We start from the raw sequence: 10,163 nt of genomic DNA, 5'->3' as shown, positions 1-10,163 counted from the left end.
AGGTGATGGTGGGTGGAGCTTGAGTAGATGAGGTTGGATAATTTTCTTCCCAAAAGATCTAGAATCCTCTCTTTATCAGATATTCCCCCCTGTTTTCATTTCAGAAGCTTCTTCAATTCAAGATGGTTTTGCCCATTGATCAACATGATGCCCTGTATTCCCTTCTCTTTATGTGACACAGGTAGAAATGTAATGTAGCTTCTGCTCTTTATCCTTTCATCTCCAGCTTCACTACATTTTTCTGAAACCATCCTGTTATAGGGAATGGAGGGAATAGAGGTTTTCTACTGGAGCGGAATTGGAGTTCCTTCTCATCTAGGTCCACCTGAGCTGGGCGGGCTGCCGTGTAGAGTTCTAGGAAATAGAACTTCTGTTAGAAGAGCAACTTTGTCCATAAATTATGACAGCTGAGGTCCCAAATACCAGAAGGCGGATCAGGATGTTCTCAACATTCAGAGGAGCAGGACAGAGGCTGATGTCAATTGGGAAATGGATCAAAAAATTCAGAGTCAGGGCAGCGTGCGTGAGAAAGCACATCAGGACAGAGAGCACAGACAGAGAGAATGGGACTGAGCAATTGGTGCATATGCCGGTCAGTTAGCCTGGCTTAACCAGAAGCAGTATGGGTAAAAATTGTCTCCCAAATGGTGGTGATGAAAATAAGAATACATTTCTAATTTTTAAAAATTTTTCTAGAGTGATGGCTTTGGGATCCAAAACTATGTACTGTTGGCCTGATCTGAGGTTCTGTCAACTCCCTTTTTTTTTTTTTTCTCATATTTTAACCTCATCTTACTTGATTCCTTCTAGATTTGGAGATAATTATTCACATGCCATTAAACTTTATCTTCATGAACAATAAGTTGATGTGGGATTTGTTGTGTCTGCCTTCCTATTACTGCTATAGCTTTAGATGTACTATTTTTTAGAGTATCACAACAAAATAGCCTACTGACACAATGCATATGTTTGGGTTCAGATTATAATTTAGCCTACAGAGTCATCTTGTATCAAGCAATTAAGCTGTATTTTCTTATGTGTGACAGTACTGAAAAAAAATCAGAACAATTTTCAAGGAATAAATATGTATATAATATTTTATAATTATATTTAGTAACTACATATTTTACAATTTAAAAATTAATACATTATTTTTATAAATATATTTTGTTTATTACATATAAGTATTTGTATATGTATATATACTAATTTACTTATAATTTAAAACGTTTTGTGTCTTCATGTAATAGAAATCTTGACTAATAGTGACCTAACCAAATAGAGGCTTGATTTTTTAGTTAACAATACCTCTGGAGGCAAACAGTCCAAGAACTGTCTTTTTTATCTTTTTATTCTTTGCATGATGTCTTATTGTCTCAATATCAAAAGATGGTTGCTCCAGCTATAACCATCTCATCTGTGTTCAAGGAAGAAACGGAAAGCCTAGAGGTTCACAGACTGAATTTACAAACAGTCTGAGGGATGGCAAATATGAGTGATTAAAAACAATTTTTAAAGTCTAATTTATTTAATTGCTTCTTATTTTTCTTTATCTATACCTATAGTTTCATAAAATAATTTCAGGGATCTTTATAAAACTTCAAAATATGTTTTTATTGATTTCAGAGAGAGAAAGGGAGAGGGGGAAACATCAATGATGAGAGAATCATTGATCTATTGCCTCCTGTACACCACCTACTGGGGATTGCACCTACAACTTGGGCATGTGCCCCAACTAGGAATTGAACTGATGACCTCTTGGTTCATGGGTTGATGCTCAACTACTGAGCAATGCTGTCCAGGCTCAGGAATGGAATCTTTTAAAGGTAGGAAAATTATGATAAAACATTACAAGTTAAAATTGGAGCAAAGGAAAAGGCGGAAAGCAAATGGGAAGCAGGAATTTCACTAAAAATGCACTCTGTTGAGGTAAACATGTACTATGGGTAGGTCCAAAATTTGCCTTTAATCTTTCTCTATAAGTGAAAAAGGAAAATTATGGCAGTTACATGCATAGTTCAATTTTGGGGATAAGGTCTTTACAACTGGTTAGCCACTTGGAATGTTTTTTCAGTGCTCCTCTTGTTAAGGGATATTATTATTATTACTAGAGGCCCAGTGCACAAAAATCTGTGCACTCGGGAGGAGGGGGGTCCCTCAGTCTGGCCTGTGCCCTCTCACAGTCTGGTACTCCTCAGGGGATGTCCACCTGCTGGCTTAGGCCTTCTCCCCAGGGGATCAGGCCTAAGATGGCAGTCAGACATCCCTCTGGCAGCCCAGGAGCCCTCGGGGGATGTCCACTTGCCAGTGGGGAGCAGGCCTAAGCTGCAGTCAGACATCCTTAGCGCTGCTGAGGAGGTGGGAGAGGCTCCCGTCACCACCGCTGTGCTGGCAACTGTCAGCCTGGCTTGTGGCTGAGCAGAGCTCCCCCTGTGGGAGCGCACTGACCACCAGGGGGCAGCTCCTGCATTGAGCGTCTGCCCCCTGGTGGTCAGTGTGTGTCATAGTGACCAGTCATTCCCAGTTGTTCTGCTGTTAGGGTCAATTTGCATATTACCCTTTTATTATATAAGATAGAAGCCTGGTGCACGGGTGGGGGCTGGCTGGTTTGCCCTGAAGGATGTCCCGGATCAGGGTGGGGGTCCTGCTGGGGTGCCTGGCCAGCCTGAGTGAGGGGCTGATGGCTGTTTGCAGGCTCGTCAAGCCCCACAGTGGGGAACCTCAACCCATGGGAGTGTGACCAGCCTGGGTGAGGGGATGATGGCTGTGTTCAGGCTGGTCACGCCTGCGGGCTAAAAGCAAAGCAGGTATCTGGGTTTTATTTAACTTCTATAATTGAACCTTTGTAGCCTTGGTCCTCACTCAAAGCCTGGGTTGCCCCTGGCAACCCATGTTCCCAGCCCCTCCTTTAGGGAAGGCCACACCAGCTGGAAGCAGGTATCTGGGTTTATCTATCTTCTATAATTGAAACTTTGTAGCCTTGAGCAGAGCTCAGGGCTGGCCAGGGCAGGCGGGAAGCTTGGCTTCCTCCATCGTGGGGGGCGCTTGGCTTCCTCCATCGTGGGGGGCAACCTAAACCTCCTGCTCGTTCCAGCTCTATGGCTGCTGCCATCTTTGTGACAGACTGACAGAGTGAGGGAATGAGGGTGTGACAGTTAATTTGCATATTACTCTTTTATTAGATAGAATTGTGAAGTTAATAAACAATTTTATTGCTTTCTTTCTTAGGAGAAAAGAGATTTATTTACTGAGAACTTATAAGGTGTTAGGTACTTGCCTTGTGTCGTCTGTAGGTCATTCGATCTTCCTTCTGCATTGAAAGGAGCAGCTTATTGCAGGGGGAGAGACAGAGGTTCAACAAGGTTAAATCATGTGCCCACAGTGAGAACTAGTCAATGGCAGAGCTTGCTTCTAGCTTGGATCACACTCAGAAGCCCAGGTCCACCAATTATACCACTTTAAAGGCACTGCATTTATTCATGAAACCAAGTCCACTGTCAGAGTTGGACATCTCAGATTATGTCATTCTCCTCTCTTCTCTCTGCAACCCCAATCAACTTCTCTAAAGACTGTTCTAAGAAAATTCTTAAATTTAGAATTAGTAGACTTGCTTACTACTTCCTGTTCTTTTCCTTAATCACTGTGTGACCTCGAGTAATTCACTGAAGCCTCCCAAAGCCTGGTGACTCATGCATGGAGTGAGGACAGTGATAGTACCGCACTCACTTCATGACAGTGGTGGTGGGAGGGGGAACGATTGGTGTAAAGCTCAAACTAGATCCTCTTTTTTGTACATGCTTTGGAAAAATTATAAGTTTTAATCACATTTGATGCATTGTTTTTTCTTTATTACAATGATCTTAAGATGTTGTTATAGAGAAAAATTCTACTTCTTAGTTTTTAGGCTTTGGGTTACTTATTTAGGAAAATGCTGACTGTTCATGGCACCAGCCACAACTATAATCAAATAATCAGCTGTTTAATGTCTACTTCTTCCTACATGAAAGGAGAAGTTGCTTATTTTAGTTGCAGCTCTATAATTAGCACCTGAATTTTAATGTCAGGGCTATTGTCATGTTGAGAGTTACTTGGGCAATTCCTAAAACCTGAAAGAGTGTACTTTTCTTAGCCTACATTACTTGTCACTGGAGTAGTTACTTTGAAAAGGGAGGGTTTTTTCAGGTCACATAAAAGGTAAACATTTAAAAAAATTAAATTTATTGGAGTAACATTGGTTAATAACATTAAATAATTTTCAGGTGTAGAACATTTTAATTTGACATCTGTACTCTATTGCATGCTCACTACCCAAAGTCTAATTTCTTTGTGTTAACATATATTTGACTCCCCTTACCCTCTTCATCCTTCCCCTACTCCTTCCCTCTCTGGCACCATTGTTCTGTTGTATGTATCTATGCATTTGCTATGTTAGTTCATTTATTACTTTTTGTTTTACGCTCCGAACAGAGTGGAATCATACTATTTTTGTCCTTTCCATCTGACTTATTTCACTTAGCATAATACCCTTAATATCTACTCCTGTTGTCACAAATGACAATATTTAATTTTTCATGGCTGAGTAGTATTCCAGTGTGTGTGTGTGTGTGTGTGTGTGTGTGTGTGTGTGTGTAACATCTTCTTTATTCAATCATGTGTTGATGGGTCCTTAGGTTGTTTCGATGTCTTGGCTATTGTAAATAATGCTGCAGTGAACATAGAGATACATATGTCTTTACAAATAAATGTTCATATTTTTTGAGTAAATAGCCAGAAGAGGAATTGCTGGATCACACGGTAGCTCTATTCTTAAGTTTTTGAGGAACCTCCATACTGTTCTCCAGAGCAGCTGCAATAATCACCTCACACCTGTTGGAATGGCTGCTATAAAAAAGAGAAGAAATAATAAGTGTTGGGCAGGATGTGAAGGAAAGGGAACTCTTGAACACTGTTGGTGGGCATGCCAATTAATGCAGGCTCTATGGTAATTGGTTTCTGACTTCTCATAAGGCTGATCCTCCTCAGCTATAAGAGGAAAAACTAATGCTGCAGAAGTAAGCACAGGAATGCTGGATAAAATAGATCCTGATTGATGGGCATTTTAGTGCTTCCCTAATACACCAATTACCTGTGTACTGCATTTACTCACACACAAGGACATGCTTACTTATCCCCTCTATGTGGACTCATGTGCACAAACACATGTCATTGCAGTGGGAACCTCTGCAGAACATGCCCCGGGAAGAGGGTCGCCTTTGCAAATCCAGCTAATTCTCCTGGAGACCAGTTTCTTATTAGCAGTGATGGTAGCTACCATGTAATCACAGCATCAACAATCTCTGCCTAAGCATAGCTTCAAATATTTAGAAAATTTGTTTTTCTAATAATAAATGACACATATCAAACTCAGCTTATTCCTAGAATACAGGAACATCTTCTTGGACTTGGCTGCCTGTCAAATAAGACACTTGAAACATGGTCCTACTACCTTGACTTCCTACCCACCAGGGCAGTTCAGGGCAGTGTACACGTACAAGACAAGGACCGGGCTGAGACTTGTAAAGAAAATGGGGACATTGAAGGTAGATGGTAGAAAAATAATTTTTGATTAGGCAGCCAATTGAGCAATGGGATAAATTACTTGGGAAAACATTTATGGGTCCCTAAATAAAGGTTTTCGGATAAAAGTGAGATAGAATACATATTCCCATTGTCGTTATTAAGCAGCATCGAGTGTGGACAGGGTACAAGGTAGCTTTCCAAATGCAGAGGCATTCCCCATTCCTGTGAAAAGTGTGGGGAAGAGCTGCATATCAGCAGCTCTGGTTATGTAGGAACTCATGACTCATGAACATCCTGCCGACTAGCTGAATCTGGGGTTCTGTGGCAAGTTTACAAACTCTGAGATGCCGCCTGTTCAGAAAACCATGCTCAGGCTAGTTATAAACATGGAAACATCAATTGTTATAGTGATCATTAATGGTAACTCTAATTATTAGTACACTTAGAATTCTGTGATATTTTACTTGTTACTATATTTTAAAACATTACTAATCAGACACATCTTTTCTCCTGAGGATTTGGTAGAGAAAATTATACTTGGGAAAATAGCAACTAAGTCACGATGTATATTTTTTTCTATTTAAATAGAAAAAGGCTGGTTAACAGGAAATCATATGAATGCAGGGGGACAGGCTGGAAAGGTGTGTCTGCAATAGACAGAAAGTAGAGAGAGAGAGAAACATTGTCTATCAGCTGCCTCCCGCATGCACCTGACCAGGGATGGAGCCCACAACCCAGGCATGTGCCCTGACTGGGAATTTAAGGGTTGACCTTTGGGTGCACAGGATGATGCTCAACCCACTGAATCACAGCAGCCAGGTTGGGGGTATTTTTATTAGCTCTGATTTTACCGGGTCCTGATTGGCCAATCGATGCATTGATCCATGAAATAAAGAAGTGATTTTCATCAGAAAGAAGAAAGGAGAACATTTCATCCCTTTCCAACTCTGGACTCCTGGCTTGCCAACTGTGCACCCCTTGTTTTACTGCATAGGCAAGGCTTTCCCAAGGGTCTAAAATATTGTCCTTTTTTTCTCTTTGCTTTCTTTTGCTGTCCCTTTCACCTTTTTGCATTAATTGTGGGGCTGTCACTTCCAGGAAAAAAGGGGACAGATATTGGCACATTGAATCCTAAGAAATACCATCCCCTTGGTAAAACTCTCTTTCAGAGTTAGAAATGGAAGTATTTCTACAACAGCACCTTGGAAATTGTAGGTTTTCATAGACACCACTAGTTTAGAATATCACAGTCATATTAAGAAGGACACTTGGCAGAGTCAAGAAATTACCAATAACCTTTCTTTCAAGGTATTTCACCATGTCACTGGAGTCAGAGAACAGAGCTAAAGAATCCACACATTCTAAATGCAAACATCAAAGACGAACAGCTGTCTTTGCAACTGAAGATGAAAATGAAAAGGTCAACGTAAGAAGTATGCCAACATAAGAAAAAGAAAAGTGTCCATGGTATTTGACATTCAATGGAAAAGTATTCTTCTATGATTATTTACTAACTAGAGGCCCAGTGCAAAAAATTTATACACTTGGGGAAGGGTCCCTCAGCCCAGCCTATGCCCTCTCACAGTCCAGGAGCCCTCGGGGGATGTCCGACTGCCTCAGAGGTGGGAGAGGCTCCCGCCTTCGCCGCTGCACTCGCCAGCCGTGAGCCCAGCTTCTGGCTGAGTGGTGCTCCCCTTGTGGGAGCCCATTGACCACCAGAGGGAAATTCCTGCATTGAGCGTCTGCCCTGGTGGTCAGTGCGCATCACAGTGACTGGCCATTCCGCCATTGGGCCGAAATCAGCTCTCTGACATCCTCTGAGGGGTCCCAGATTGCCAGAGGGTGCAGGCCAGGCCAAGGGACCCCACCGATGCATGATCAGGGCCAGGGTGGGACACGGGAGGTGTCCAGCTGGGGAGGGACCATGGGAGGGCTCCAGGGCATGTCCAGTCTGACTCACTCAGTCCTGATTGGCTAGACCCCAGTAGCAAGCTAACCTACTGGTCAGAGTGTCTGCCCCCTGGTGGTCAGTGCACATCATAATGACTGGTCAACTGGTCGACTGTCTGCCTCCCTGGTGGTCAGTGCACGTCATAGCAAGCAGTTGAGCGGCCTTAGCATATCATTAGCATATTATGCTTCGATGTAACTCTAGCTTTAATAGTTGATTTTAGAGTATATTTTGCCACATTCCCCTGAATAAATATAAAAACTGAGCTGGAAATCAACTTGAATTTCAATTTAAATTCATACAAGATAGAAAAAAAAAGCCCCAGCATATAAGCAAAGTTAACTGACAAATTGGGAGAAAAAAATTGCAACTTATCTCACAGAAAAAAAAGTAATTGGATTATCTGAAGAGTTAAACATTCGAAGACCAATTTTCCCTACCTACTCCCCCAAATGGGCAGATGACATAGAGTCAGGTCACCAAAAACAGAAAAAGGCAAGTAGCTTACAAATATATAAAAAAGATGCTCAATAGTTATGATTAGCTGGAGCTTTAGCAAGTCTCTATTTTTGGCAGTCTCTGAAGAAGTAATTTTTAAAAGGAGGACTAAAAATTAAATACTTGATAATTGACCATTTTTAGAATTCAGATTCTCCATCAGAAAAAAAGGTGTTTTTTCTTCCAGAATTGAGTAGGTCAATGAGCAATATGATTAACAAATATCTGATGCCTGTGACTTTTTAATTACAAGAAATTCTTGAGATTTTATTCTATTACCTCAGTTATCTATTACATCTGTATAAATTGTATACATATATTACCATGATAAAATACCTTATTGCCTTGCTTGTTTTATTGGGCAATTCTGTTAACCCCAGGCTTTCCATTTTTCATCTGAAAATCAAGGGCTGAACAACTTGTTGTCCAAAACTATTCTTTCTTTATAATTAAATTTATTGGGGTGACATTGGTTAACATTAATATTCTAACTTTGTGTTGTTTTGTTTTCTTTTTTGTACACTTAAGTATCAAATGTAAGTTATTTTAAGTCTATGAGATTTTAAAAAATTGTCTCCACCATTATAACAAAAAACAAATAAACATTTTTATCTTTCATAAAAAAGAGAAATTACTGCCTGAGAAATTGATTCAACCAAATTCTGATATATGTACGTTAATAAAACATGTTATTACACATATTTTAAAGCATTACCTATAGACATATGGTATGGTACAATTATGAGTTATGATACAATTATGGTACAATTATGAATGAAGGCTGGTGATGAGAGTATTTGTAAAACATATTGTTTCTAAGGCAACTGAAATAATTTTATAACACATTTACTTAAATTCCAAGAAACCCCAAGCAGTTGAAATTTATGGCCTCTATATTTAGAGAAACTAGGATTTAGCTAGATTAAGTTATGTGAATCAAAATCTCACTAATAAAAATAGAATCAGGATTTGTATGTTTGGATTCTTAATACAGAGGGCACTAGTTATCAAATTAGCATTGCCTCTTTTCCTTTGAGTTAATTTTAGGTAGTTTCTATAATAAAAATAAGAGAAAAAAGAAAATTGGCCTGAGAGTTGACCATGCTTAAATAAACTCCTTGTATCTTTCCCAGGATTAGGTTAGTGCCTATGTTTCATTAGAAGCTTCCTCTAATTCCACTAACAGTCTTGTCAAGCACAGTATGGAAAGGCCTTCAACAACAATGGGGCCTTATTGTTTAAATCCTTAATATGTGCCAAGCACTATGCTAGGCATTAGGACTTAAGATACAGAGAATGAAACCAAACAAAATCATGTGCTCATGTCTCCTAGAGTTAGAGGAGAAGCTTTTTGGGAAAACAGACCTACCTAGACTACAGCAAAGGGCATCCATTCCAGCTCTGGTAACTAACATGCCAGCTGTGGTAATTGACATACTTCATCTTAAACATGAAGGGACAACCTAGGATCACCAGGCAGGAGGAAAAGCAAGTGTATGGAAGATGAACAAACAGAAAAAAACTGCTGATGGAGAAAACAAACTATTCAGGTCACTGAAGGAGTCATTTCTAAGAGTACTTTAAAAAGTGTCCTTAGAACTATTTTAGAAGAAATTAAACCCAAAGATAAAAAAGCAATAGAGACACTACAAAACCTTTTACAAATTAAAAATATAAGTTAAAATAAAAGTAAAGGAAGGGCAGGAAGGCAAAGTATGAAGAAGTCCCTCAGAACAAAGAGCAAAGATATGGAAAATATAAAAGAAAGAAGAAAGAATGAAACAATAGGAACATTAATCCAAAATACCCACATCTATGTATATAAAAGCCTAAGTGACCGAATGACCGAAATGACCAGAGCGACCAGTAACTATGACATGCACTGTCCACCAGGGGTCAGATGCTCAATGCAGGAGCTGCCCCCTGGTGGTCAGTGTACTCCCGCTGGCAGCCACTCACTCCCTAAGTAGTCTTCCAGGTCCAATCTCCAGAGAACAGTACAGGCACTGACGGAGCAGCACCGCTGGCACAATCCTGACAGCACTGCCAGCCTCCTGGAAGTTGGCCTTGGGCACCGTAGCCACTTCCCCTCCCTAGATGCTCTGCAAGGAAGAAACAATATAAAAGCGGCCGCCAGGCGACTCCCGACAACCAG

The sequence above is a fragment of the Myotis yumanensis genome, unplaced genomic scaffold (genome assembly GCF_028538775.1).
Source record: "Myotis yumanensis isolate MYYU_CA2020_CCGP unplaced genomic scaffold, mMyoYum1.0.hap1 SCAF_9, whole genome shotgun sequence".
Taxonomy (NCBI): domain Eukaryota; kingdom Metazoa; phylum Chordata; class Mammalia; order Chiroptera; family Vespertilionidae; genus Myotis; species Myotis yumanensis.
The sequence above is the reverse complement of the archived record's forward strand: the minus strand, read 5'-3'. Positions refer to the sequence as shown.